The following is a 12,677-nucleotide window of genomic DNA, read 5'->3' on the forward strand; positions in this document are numbered from 1 at the left end:
ACAAAGTTGAAGTATCAAGAGTGCAACTTGGGGTTAGGAGTTGGGGTTTGTGTCTTATTTTTAGTTCGTTTTCTTTTTTGATGGTAAGGGTTCTGGTTAAGGGAACCTGCAAGTTTCTGTTGTGGTGGTCTGTAGCGAGCAAGGTGGCTCATTTTTGACAGAAGGAGCGTGTTTAATTGAAGAAATGAGGAACCGAGATGGCTTATGGCTTTTTAAAGATGTATCTTCCCTAACATTGCATTGCTCCAGCTGCGAAACTTTGGGCATGAGCAACTGTGTCCATTGCCACTATTTTACAACAGCACCTTAAACTGAATGTACTGCCTTTAGTATATTAGAAGTGAAACTGCTTCCACGGCAGTTTAGGGGGGATGGTGATCACTCCATTCTCCAAATGCTTGCAACCACTGACGCTGTTGTGCTGATGGCTGCCCGCCCCCCCAAAAAATAGTTTGCTTCAGGAAAAGACAGAGCTAAAAAATGGGACTGAGTTGGTGTGTGCTCATTTCAGCTGGTGAGGAAGTAATGCCTCCTAGGTAAGGCTGTCCTACAGAACATTTGAAGCTGTATTTGCCATTTATTGCAAGGAGGATGCTGAGTTGTGTTACAGAGAGCACAATTTTACCTTGGAGTGCGTTTTGAAAAAAAAATTGCTGCCAAATGTCTGTGGGATAAATCAAGGCACCTTCAGATTGAATTGATATGTGATGCATTCTAAAAGTATGCACAAGTATTTCTGAATTAGTCTGTTTAGCTAATGTTACTTTTTTTACAAATGTCTCCAAATTCTTTTTGCAATATTGAATTCGCTAAATCCACACTTATGGAAAATGGGAGTGATTCTCTTCAACTATGTGAACAAACCTTCCTTGTCAGCAAGGTGCTTATCAGTTATAAAGACTTAATCTCCTGTTAATGGCTGCCATGTTTTATTTCTTCTAAAATTGTAACTTCCAGCAAGAACTACTAGTGAACTATGCCACAATCCCACAGTATTTCAGCAGCGGCGGCAGAACCACTTTAGGAGGCCGCTGCTTTCCTGCTGGAGGTTACTGCCAAAAAAAGGTGTTAATTCAATTGATCTAAAGTTTCAATTGTAAAATGGATTTGGGAGATCTGGTTTGAAGGGTGGGAGCTAAGAAACCAGATCTGCTGCCAACAGACTAGCTCTGGTAGCCCCTGACTTCATTTCATCATATGCAAAGTGGGAGCGGGAAGGGTGTGCTTATCTCCAGCTGTTAAGACACAAATACCTGCTTCTTGGCACTCCTCTGATAATCGTTGGGTTTGCTACTTTGCTACAAATTTCAGTTTTGGTGTTTGCTTTCTAACTAGATGGTTTTGACAGGACCAAAGGCAAGTTATGGGTGTTCGCGCATCAGCAGAGCAGAAAGGCGGTAACTTCTGCTGAAGCGGTGGGATGCTGGAGCCCTGTAGCAGTTTGTGTGAGTGTGGTTGCCCCTTTGATCCAAATACCTTAAAAATACGTTCCCACTAGGAAGAGAAAGGTGTTCCTTTGGGACAAACTCATGCATTTTTGACAAAGGTATGCAGAGTGCTGTGTGCCTGAGCACTGTGAAATGGGTGTGCCTGTAGGCTGCTTCCAGGTCTCTGTTTCCAAAAAGCTGCTCTTTTAGTTAGGTCTGGAAGGGAAAAAGAAAAAAAAAATTAAAAAAAAATTCTTTCTGCTCTGGCTTCAGTGAGCCACAAGACTAAGTGGGGAGAAAGGCAGACAGTGATCAAGCCAGTCTCCCTGCCTTTCTTTTTTCAAAGCCTTTAGTCTACCAGGCTTGGGCCTGCTGTGCTTCTGCCAGCACCTGGCGTGATTTCAAGTCCTGCTACCTCTGCGACCGAATACTGGCTGTGTTTCAGATCCTTCTCGCTTTCTTCCTGGAGCTGTCTTGGATTCCGGCGGAGGGAGGGGGAGCGCGAGCTGCTCCCGCTGCAGCCTGTGCAGCAGCCTGCCTCCTGGAGCCGAGAGCCAGGGGGAGAAACCCTTCCTCCCTTTCCTACCCACCCCTCTTTCCCTTGAGAGCTAGTACTGCTCGTGTCTAAGGGGATGATGAGAGAGCACTTCATGGACCAAAACAGTTCTGCATCTTCCGTTATTTCCTCTTCCTTTTCCCTTTCTCTCCAGTGAACGCGGAGGATGCTGCTTCTCTGCTTCCTCTTGTGTTGGTGGAGATAGAAGTCCTGGAGCTGTAGGGGGAAGAGACTTGATAAACGGACTGAGGCAGGACATGAAGAACTGATTTCTGGACAAAGCACAAGTAGAAAGTGAGCAGACTGAATTACTGACTTTGGGATTGCGTGCAACATTAATTGTTGCATTGCTGGGCTAGGGATGGGCAAGGGAAATCCCAAAGTCTAAGACTGGCCAAAAGCTGACCAAGTAACAGTCTCAGTAATGCCTGTGCCTGTCTTTTCATTCTGGAGGAGTTTGACTCATGGTTTTTGACCCTTCTGTGTGACCATATTGACCACAACAAAGAGACATTTAACTACCTTTCTTGGCTCAGCCTCCAAGGAGGCAAGCCTTTGGCCTTTTGGACAACTCTGTGGTTCTCAAACACACATGTGGTAGCAGTAACACCTTAGAGAAAAGACATTTTCAGCAAAGGGAACAGATCTGTAGTGGAGGGAGAGCAGCAGATTATGTCCTCTTTGCAGTACTAGCAGATGACTTTAACGAAGTTTCTGATGGAATCTCTCACTCCACCGGGGTATCCAAGCTGGGTTATTACAGTCTGCATGGGTGGCTTATCAGATGAGAGAAAAACTGGCTGGTTTCATTGGGCTTAGGGGGCAGTGATTCGTGGTTCATGCCCTCCCCAGTTATGAGTACCATATGGGGCTGTGCCAGTATCTGTACTGTTTGAATATTTACTTTTTTTTCCTTTTTGCCAGTGACTTAGAGGAGAAAATTAATATGTCGTCATTGGGTTTGTGGATGACACCAAACTGGGGTGGTGTCACACCTGACACACTAGAGGGCAAGGCAGCCATCCTCAAGGACCCGGACAGGCTCAAGGGATGGGCCAGCAGGAAACTCATGAAACTGGACAAGCACAAAAATAAAGTCCTACCCCTTAGGTGGACCAACCCCTGGCAGGGCACAGGCTGTTTGGCTGGGGAGCAGCTCTGCAGGTAAGGCCCTGGGGGTCACGGTGGGCAGCAAGCTGGGCATGAGGCCATAGTGCGTCCTTGGAGGAAAAGAGGGGAAACTGTATCCTTGGTGGGATGAACAGGGACAGCCAACAGACTGAGGGAAGCGATGATGCCCCTCTGCTTGACACCCGTTAGACCACAGCTATACACTAGCTACTGTTTTGAGCCCCCAGTAGGGAAAAGACCTCAGTAACTTAGAGTGAGTTGGTGGGGGGCGAACCTCCAAGAGAGTCAGGGGCTGGAGTGGTGGCCCTGTGGGGAGAGGCTGGGGGCACAGGGCTTGATTAGTCCAGGGAAGGGATAATTGTGGGGGAACATAACAGCCACCTCCTTATGCCTACAGGCAGGTCAGCAAGAGGAAAAGTCAGGTTCTTTACTGAAGTAATAAATTGAAAGAGGGGAGGTTCCAGCTGGGTGTAGGGAAAACATTTTCTCCATGAAGTCAGGCACTGAACTGGCAGTGCAGTCTCTGTTCTGGGGAGGCCTTCAAGGCCTGAGCAACCTGGGTTGATCTCTAGACAGACCTTGCTTTGTGCAGGAGGCTGAACTGCAGACCTCAGGAGGTCCCTTCCAGCCTAAGCAATGTTGTGGTTCTGATGTTCAGCCTAAATCCTCTTTGCTGTAACTTTTACCTTTTCCACTTTCTCCTATTGTGAAGGTATTGCCCTTTAGCTAAGCGAAGACAGCTCTGCCTCTTTTCAGTTTTCTCTTTTCTGAACAAGTCCACCTCTTTCAGTCTTTTCTCCTGGGCCATGTTTCTCTCTACGCCTCCCTGCTGTGCTCCTCAGGCCATGTCCCACATGGGCCATATCTTTTTTGAAATGCAGCATTCCAGGTGGGACATGGTACCTCAACAAAGTGCACCAATGCTGAGAGTGCCATGTGTCCTACAGACTATATTCCTGTTTGCATAACCCTGTATGATGTTTGCTTTTTTCACAACAGCAGGGCCTTGTTGACTCTCATGGAGTTTGCATGGCACCATAGTTATACCTTCCACTCTAGGTGATTGCTGCCCAGATGGCTACTCGAGCAGTTGATTGCTCTTGCCTGGCTGTAAAATTTTGCGTTTGTCCTTATCAGCCAACTTCCTGTTTTACACTCTCATCTCATTTCTCCAGTCTGTCAAAGATAATTTTGAACTATGATTCTGTCCTCCAAATTATCTGGGGCCTCTCCTATGCAGTTAAAATGTGGAGTGGCTCTTCTTGGTCTCCTTTTTCCTCCCTTTGTATAAAAACAGTTCCACAAGCTTGCGTGATAACCTTGTGCTCTCCCTTGGGATCTTGGTACCACCAAACCACCACTGGTTCATTAGTCTCTCCCAAAAAGCCTCCTCCACCTGATCTTCCTCCTCCAGGGATCCTACCACAACAGCATTTACCTTCCCCCACCTCCATTTCATCACTATTGCACTTGTCCAAGGGATCTCTCTCCTTGAACCTTTCAGTTTTCAGCATGTCTACTCTTCACTGATACAAGAAATAACATTCTCTGCTTCCCGCTCCTAAACAAGCTGTTTATTTCAATGTTAATATTCTAGTCAGTGTCATATCGCCGCTATGCAATTAAATTAATCATAATTTAAACTATATATCAACCTTCACCACAACTTGTCTTGTTCCTGGGGAGAAAAATAATCCTAAGCGATGTCAGATCTCAGGAAATGGCTTAAGCGGCTCCACTTACAAAATTGGTAGTGACCTGCTGATTTATGGGAGTTATTTGTAAGGCTGGGTTGAAGAGTAATCTAAATGTCCCAGGGATTTGGCTCTTCCATAATGGGTCTAATTAGCGGGTAGTGGTGTGGAGAAAAGCTTTGTGCATTCATTTCCAGCCACAATGACTGATTTTAATGCCACTAATGCCCGTAGCACAGTGTGGGTCATTGTTGCTGTGGATATCTTTTAAGTCGGCTTTTAAACTCAAAATTCCTATTTTCTTGTAAGTGTTGCTAACTTACCTTCACCTGGCTGCTGATGGAGATGCAGAGCTGTGGTGCAATTACAAATCCCTCTCATTAGCCTCACACATCATGTTCAGGGAGTTTCCAACATGCCGAGTGCTGTCACTCTCTGAGGTATCTGTTTTACATGTTATAGGATCTGGCACATCCATCTGTGCTGCTGATTTCGTAAGTCGATGCCCATCTGCCTGAAGGTGCAGTGGCTGCTGCGAGGCTGGCACTTTTTCAGACAGCAGAGCTGACTCAGTACCTCTTCCCTCGGTCCCTCCTGAAAGGCATAAAAGGTATGGTTATCCCTCTTTGGGTACTCTCTATAGGTACAACTGCAGTTTTCAAACACTTGCACCCATTCTGTTCCAAGTATTCAGGGCTTTTTGCTTCACTGTGCTTTCCAGCTGGGTCTCACATGTGCCCTCACATGCGTCTCATGTTTTTTCTGATACCCATTTCTAGGGTCAGGTGTTCTTAAAGTCACCATTTTCACACTCTGCATTCCCCTTGTGCCATTCTGCAATTTAGCTGCACCAAATGAAAGCAGGAATCTGATTCCACATGCTTTTACAATTGATGCTTTTCCAGTGGGACTAATGTTTACTTGTACAAACCTCACTTTACTCGCGTATTTCAGACATAATTAGCTAGGCAAAATGCGATTTCAAGTAAATAATTGTCTTATTTACCAGCAGTATTTTCTAGTAAATCTTTAGGAAAATGAGAATAACAACATGGAATTCAAAGTAGGTTTACATCTGCTTTGATCCAGAAATGGGCAGGGAAAAAGTCTTGTAATTTGTCATCACCATGTATTTTTCTCTGTAATTTGTGTGGATTTTTAACATATGTAATGAAACAGCTGCCGCAGTGTCACTATTTAAGGCCAAAATACCTCGCTCTTCTCTTGATTTGTTTTTAATCACTTGGTGCTTTTCCTGTGTTTTTTCATAAATTTCACCCCATATTCTAGTCATGGTCCATTTTATTACCAGAGAGACCCTTGACTTTGTAACCCTACAACTGGTCATTCAGCTTCAGACCGGTCACATCCAGTTGTAAAGTGTCTTTTTACCATTTGATTAGAACATCCTGTTCCTTTTTATTTTTTATATAGCATGCAATATTCTCCAAATAGCTACACTACATAGTATCTGTATGTACAGATGGAGACATACAATTGTCTCCACTCCTTCGATTACCTAAAACACATGGAACACGTCAGGGTGAATCATGTTCTAAAATAAAGCTACCTTGAATTGCTTTTCTCTTTATTAGTATCTTTTATATAAGATACAGAAGAAAGTGCTGCTTGGACTTTCTACAGCAACAAGCTATGTTCTTGAGATCTTTTACTCTGGTAAGTCTTTTTTGGTATCTCATGCTTTCATGCAAGGATTTCTGGGTTGTTTTGTTTTGTTTCTTTCTGCATAATCTGGAGCACCTTGTGGTTGTCAAGAATTATTCTGGGACAATTGGTACTGAGTATCTTGAATTCACCCGCACCCTGTTACATATTGTAAAGCCCCATGCACAACAGTGCAGATGCAGCCATTGTGACACTGAGCGACCTCCCAGGTGAATACTTCATTATCACATTCTCAGATACCATCAGAAGTGTAGTAATGACATCATGGCATAATAACAATCCATCCATGGTATTGGTTCCATAAAGACTCATGGAGATGAAGCCAATTTGGCTAGGACACAGACACCCACAAAGCTCAAGGTGGATGCTGCTTCACAGAATCATAAAATGGCTAGTGTTGGAAGGGACCATCTTGTTCCAACCTCCTGCCACAGGCAGGGACACCTCCCACTAGACCAGGTTGCTCAAAGCCCCATCCAGCCTGGCCTTGGCTCCTTCTTCACCAGCAGTGTGCAACCTGCCTCTGTGCCAGCAAGCACACCAGCAGCCAAATTGCAGGCAACACAGGAGCTTCAAGTAAAGTGTTTAGGTGTTTTCCAGAGCCACGCTTAGGGCTTGGCACCTTTTGGGATAAACCCATTTCCAGACTCGTGGCACAACCACGGCTAGCGAAACGACTGGTGCGGGTTTATTTCAGCGAGACGGTCACACTGCCTTTCTGTAGCACCATTTCCAGCCTGCAGCTCCCACCTGGGGCCTTCACCAGCTCCTCCCCACCCCGGGGCTGGGCATTTCCAGGCTTTGACACCAGACCCCGAGACACCTGGATCCTCTTCTCCCTCCCCTGATGCCTATCTTGGGCAAGCTGAGACAGGGTCGCATGGCTGGTGGCACAAGGCCGGTCTCCGGACACAAGCACAGCCCTGAGGCCTCTTCAGGGGGTTCGGCTGCAGCCCTACCCTTGAAAATCCCCTCTGATGCAGCGGGCATTTTTTTTTTCCCCAAATTCGGCAAGTGGCCAGAGGCCTGGAGCTCGGGGGTTACAAGCAGCCTGGGCACCTCTTTCTCCCTCACGGCCGCGGCCTTCGAAGGCCGAGGCCTGGCCGCGCCCCCTCGTGCCCGCGACCCCGGCAGAGACCTCGTCCCGGGCCCCGCGGGGCCTCTTTGGAGAAACGCGGCCGTTTCGTCCCCGGTTTCCCCTCAGAGCCGCGGCCTGGGGCCCGGGCCGGGCCCGCTCGCCACACGGCTGCAGGCGGCGGTGCCCCGTGGCCGCGCGCCGCCTCCCCATTGGCTGTCCCTCATTCGCCAACTCCCCCGTGGCGGCCAATGGCCGCGCCCGCTTCCCTTCCCTCCCCTCGGGTGGGCGGGGCCGGCGGCGGGGCGGGGCCTTGGGGCTCGCGGGTTCTTTTTAACCCCCGGCGGCAGCAGCAGGTCTCCCCTTCCTCCCTCTCATCCTCCTCCTCTTCCTCCCGTGCTTTCTCCTCGCCGGTGTGCTGTACTTGCGCTGCAGTGCGGGTGGGCGGCGGTGGTGTCGTCCTGAGGATCTCGCGTGGGGGTGAGGCAGCAGCTGCATCCCCTTCGCCGCCCGTTGCATCATCCGCGGCGTGGGGGAGCTGGGAGCGTCCACCTCGCCTCAGCGGGGGCGGCCGTTAAACGGTCACGGTGGCGTGGCGCGAGGTCGGGGGGGCTTCCCTCGCTGTGGGGGGGAAAGGATGGTGGGCTGGTGGGTGGACACGATGGTGCTACATGGGTGGGCTTTCGGTTTTGTTTTGTGATTAAGAGATGGGAATGGGGGGGCGAGCGGAGGCCCGGAGCTGGGCTGCTGGAGGGTGCCTGCGGCGCTCCGAGGGTGCTCCGGGCGGGCGGAGGATGCCCGCCTCCTCCGGGCGAGGAGCGGGGGGAGGAAAGGATGGCTTTGGGCTCCTTACGCAGGCTCCCAAGGCGAAACCCTGCCTTTTGTTCTCTCCTGGGTTTGGCGCTGGCTCTTGGCCTGTCATCCGTTGTCCTCGTGAGTAGCGTGGCGGTCTCTTGCTGATGTTTTTTGGTTAATGCACGGGACTGAGAAGCTTGCTTCTATTACACTTTATTGTATGCATTGCCCTTCCTCTGTTAGGAAGGGTCTGAACTTGGCTAACACCTGTGAGACTTACTTAATAGCAATATTAGTATTAATAGGATGCTGGCATACTATTGAACTAGCTATTACTTGAAAGACAAGCAATTCCTTTCCTATTCCTGTTTGAGAATCTAGTCTTCTGTATATATATTTTATTTTTTTTAATTATAAACCCTTTAAGTATGGAGGTTTTGGAGTGCTGGGCTCTGTTCCAGCAAAGTTGCTCAGTGTTTACCCTTTAAACGAGTCTGTTTGCTGAGTTGAGGCACGCAAGCTCTGTGTTCTGCAGAAGTTGTGCTGCAGCAAGGAGGGAAAACTCAGAGCATGGAGACAGGTGAAATCTGGGGATTTTATGTCAGAGGAGGAAAAGTATTTTCTAGGAAACTGAGACTTGCTCAGAACCTGGTGTTTCTTAGCAGGAGAATGGCTGTAGTGAGATTGCTACTGATGAACTATGGCTTAGGTGCTAGGTTAAGTCCAGGACTTGGGGCATTTGTGCAGGTTATCCTCTTTGATATTAGTTGGTGACCCCTCTCTGCCTGTGAGTTAACCAGCCTGCTTAAGGCAGAGCAGTACTTCTAAAAACTGTGGTTGGTAGCAAGGGTCATGGAGGGTCCTTGTCCCGGAGCACGCATGCTGGCTCAGGTACGTCACTAATCTGGCGCTGGCAGCATAGCAGGCTGCCAGGACGGCTTGGACAGGTTGGCCTCTGGCTATTGGCAGGTGCCTGCTGTCTGCATGTGAGATACATAGGAGCCAGGCAGGCAGCAGGCTGTACCGTCCTTGTGGTTGGACTGTGGATTGCCTGCCAAAAACTCTACAGATGTAGCCAGAGCGGGCGGCAGCTGGTCTTTCCCACAAAACATGCATCAGCCAAAAATCTGGCTTCCTACCCAGGCAGTGGTGACCAGTGCTGCTTTGCCAACCTTTATCAGAGGTCCCTGGGCTAACAAAAGATGCAATGCCTCGTAATGCAGGGGAGCTGTACTTCTACCTGTTTTACAGACCTGGACAGCAATTAAGAGCAGAGCTCCAGTTCCCTCTTTTTGTCATGCTGGGCACCTTGCTTACTCTCTGAGCCTCTGTTACCCCATCTGTAATGCTTTCCTCCGTGAAATTGGTGAGTTTAGCAGATCAAGAGCAGGGATTAGGTTGTAGTGTTGGTCCATCTTTGTGTGCTAAGGAAAGGGAACTAGAAGCAAGGAAAGAAACAATGACAGTTTCTGACAGCAACAGATGAAAATACAGATAAAGATATTCTCCAGTCTTTTCTGTAATGCTGTTGTGCTCCTTGAAGACATCAGTCTTTGTTCAGGAAGCTTATCAGGCGAGTCTGGACAGGGTTGGACTAAACTCAGGAAATGAAGATGTCAAAAGGCACCTGGGTTACAGCTCGTGTACAGCTTCCCTTCTGTGGGGGGAAGGCAGACTGAACGTTTTTTTATTTTCACAGGCTGATCTCTGGTGTAGCAATTGCCATAGCAGTGGAAGTTGCTTTGGTGTTGAAGTTTTAACATCTTTGCAGTGTTAGAGGCGTTAAAGAACTACTCATTTCTTATCAGGATGCTTATGGGTACGCCAGCCCAGCCTTGAAAGGAAGAGTGATGAGTAAGAGGACACAGGTGTGCTCATCTGCTCTGTAAAAGAAAACAGATAAGATTAGATTCTCAAAGTATTTCTTCCTAGAGCCAGAGTGTTGTTAATTCTTACATGAGTTACTTCAGGTCACTTGATGTTTCCTGGCACAGAAACAATGGCTGCCTGCGACTGAGCAAGTAGCAGAGTGGAGGGGGGGAAATAAAAAGCCAACCAACCAAAAAAAACAAACCCAAACAAAACCAAAAAAAACCCCCAGATGGCTGACTGCCTTCTGAATCACTTATAGCTGTGGTGTTTCTGAACAGCTTCCAAAGTCTGGATGGTTACTGCTACATCTTTAAACCTGTATAGATCCTGAAGCTCTCTAAGACCGTCTGATACTCAGAGTGAGCAGAACAACTGGTTAGTAGTGGTTTACTTGTTCATGGAGTAAAGCTTGCCTAATGTCCAAGTTTCCCATTCTCAGGCCGCAGCGTAATGAAATCCTGTATCTCATCTCTTGCTGACTAGTTAGCCCTTGGGGCATCTCTCTCTGATCCACCTCTTACACCTGCCTTTTTTGGCAGCTCCATTTCTGCTTCAGTCAAGACTCAAGTTAATTAGGTTCTCGCATACACAATACTCTTTAAATGTCCGCGTTAGTGCTGACATCATATACTGTAAACAGCCTTAGAAACTGTAGATCCTAACATATCTATGGAGTGAGTTCAGCCCAGTCTGACTGGGGATTAATTTCACTCAGTGGCCTTCAGTTCTGTAGGAGTTGAGAAATAGTGTAGGTCTTGGGTTCCCTGTGGAGATGGATCCAGAGATATGAGCCTTGCCCATGAGGCTCTCTGGATCTCGTACCTCTGCCTATATCCCAGTCCCCTTCGTGACTTAGGTATAAGTGACTTTGTAAATTGTCTTTCTGATTTTTCTGCCTCATGCACTTTGCAGATATAATGGCAGATGTTAGTCCAGCTTGTCTAGTTAGACTCTGCCCACACCCCTAGCTAGTCACGGGAGTGTTCCCTTTTACAGCAAACTTAAATTCATGCTGACAGAATTTATTTTGTGAAGATGGGCAACTTTTCCTGTAGCTTATGTCCTTCAGGCTCTTCTGAACAGCACTCAGTTACAAGTTGGAGCAGCAGTCACCATTCTCCTAGCCTGTCTCCCCAATCTTTATTCCTAAAAGAAAGACTGGGAAGAGGGTAACGCTAGCAAAGAAGTTGCTATTGTCCTCTTTTGATGATTTCTGCTCACTCCCTTTCCTTTGTCCTCCAAAGATCTCTCCAGTAGAAAGATGCACCGGCTTGCTATGGCCTGATTTGGGCCTGTAAGCAGGATCATAGGTCTTGGGAGGAATCTGGATGTCCTAGGCTGACCACCTCTGCCCTGTTTTGCTGAAGCTGCATCTAGTACTGTAAGCACCAGTTGGATGCTCTGGGTGATGTTCAGGGAGCTCATCAGTAGCACTGAAGGAGTTCGAAGATCTGAGACCTTCCTGTTGATTCTGAATATGACAAGTCACTCTTGGGCTCTTTTGGGCTCTTGACCTTTCTTAGGTGTAACAGTAAGCTATCGCAGATGCTTTTATGTTTCTGCTGAGTGCTTTAGTAATAATTCCTATTGGAGAACAACCAAGTCTGTCCTAGGATTTTGTCCTTCTTCAAAACCCTAAGATGTTAAGTTGACCATAGCTAAGACTGATTCTCTACTGGTATGATTAGAATTTGGCTTTGTAAATCCATGTGTGCATACCTGTCTACTTTGGGCTGTGTGGGGTTATTTGAAATAATGCCTAATAAAATGATTTGAAGGGATTTATTGAACAGGAGCTTATGTTCCTTCCAATGAATGATGTTGCTTAAGGTTAGTATTTGGTGACAAGATTTTTGTTGGCAATGCTTGTGATTAGCTTTTTCTCTCTATCCTTGGTTTTGTTCAGAGTTCTAGATCCATTATTGAAGCTTTGGTCAAACATCAGAGTATTGCCATTCTAAACACATGAAAGAATCTCACGGCTTAGTTGAAGGCAATAAATATAGCTTTTTCTCTGTTTCTGCTTTTCCTTCCATTTCTAGTTCAAGAGGTGATGGGTGTTGCTGTTAGTGGAATGTGGATTTTTTTGCCTTACAATAGAGGAAATGAGATGGTATTGTCTTTCCCGATTTGGAGGGTATCCTCCAAAAGGCAGCTTTTGAAGAGAACCACATTCGTTTCTTTCCTGCCATCAATACAAAGAATAAATACTTATTTTTTTGAAACCTCTGAAACTTTTACTGAAACAATTTTCTCTCCCTTCCTCCTTGATTTTTGGACCCTCTTGAACAACACTGAGGAGTGGCAATTTAAAGCTTTTAAAGGTTTTGCATTTCTATTTTATCAGAACCTAGAAGATGAACAAAATCTGCTGTTTCCTGTCTATAGCCCCTTGCTGCTTTCTTCCTGAATTTGAAATGGTTTGATCCTTTGACAGCAAG

General features: G+C 47.0%; 1 protein-coding gene across 3 annotated transcripts in view; it reads left to right on the forward strand.

Annotated features, from left to right (window-relative positions):
- Nucleotides 1–7,896: 7,896 nt before the first annotated feature.
- The window catches only part of LOC106885756 (cystathionine beta-synthase-like), a 32,709-nt gene continuing 27,928 nt past the window's right edge, over nucleotides 7,897–12,677 (forward strand). For 2 of the 3 annotated variants that reach the window (XM_014938203.1, XM_014938205.1), the window contains exon 1: nucleotides 7,897–8,049. The gene's annotated coding sequence lies outside the window, so the exon portion shown is untranslated. Of the gene's footprint in view, nucleotides 8,050–12,658 lie in introns of those variants that run through there. The other variant, XM_014938204.1, reaches the window with a different exon arrangement.

Source organism: Calidris pugnax, unplaced genomic scaffold, assembly GCF_001431845.1.
Source record: "Calidris pugnax isolate Ruff unplaced genomic scaffold, ASM143184v1 scaffold25, whole genome shotgun sequence".
NCBI lineage: Eukaryota > Metazoa > Chordata > Aves > Charadriiformes > Scolopacidae > Calidris > Calidris pugnax.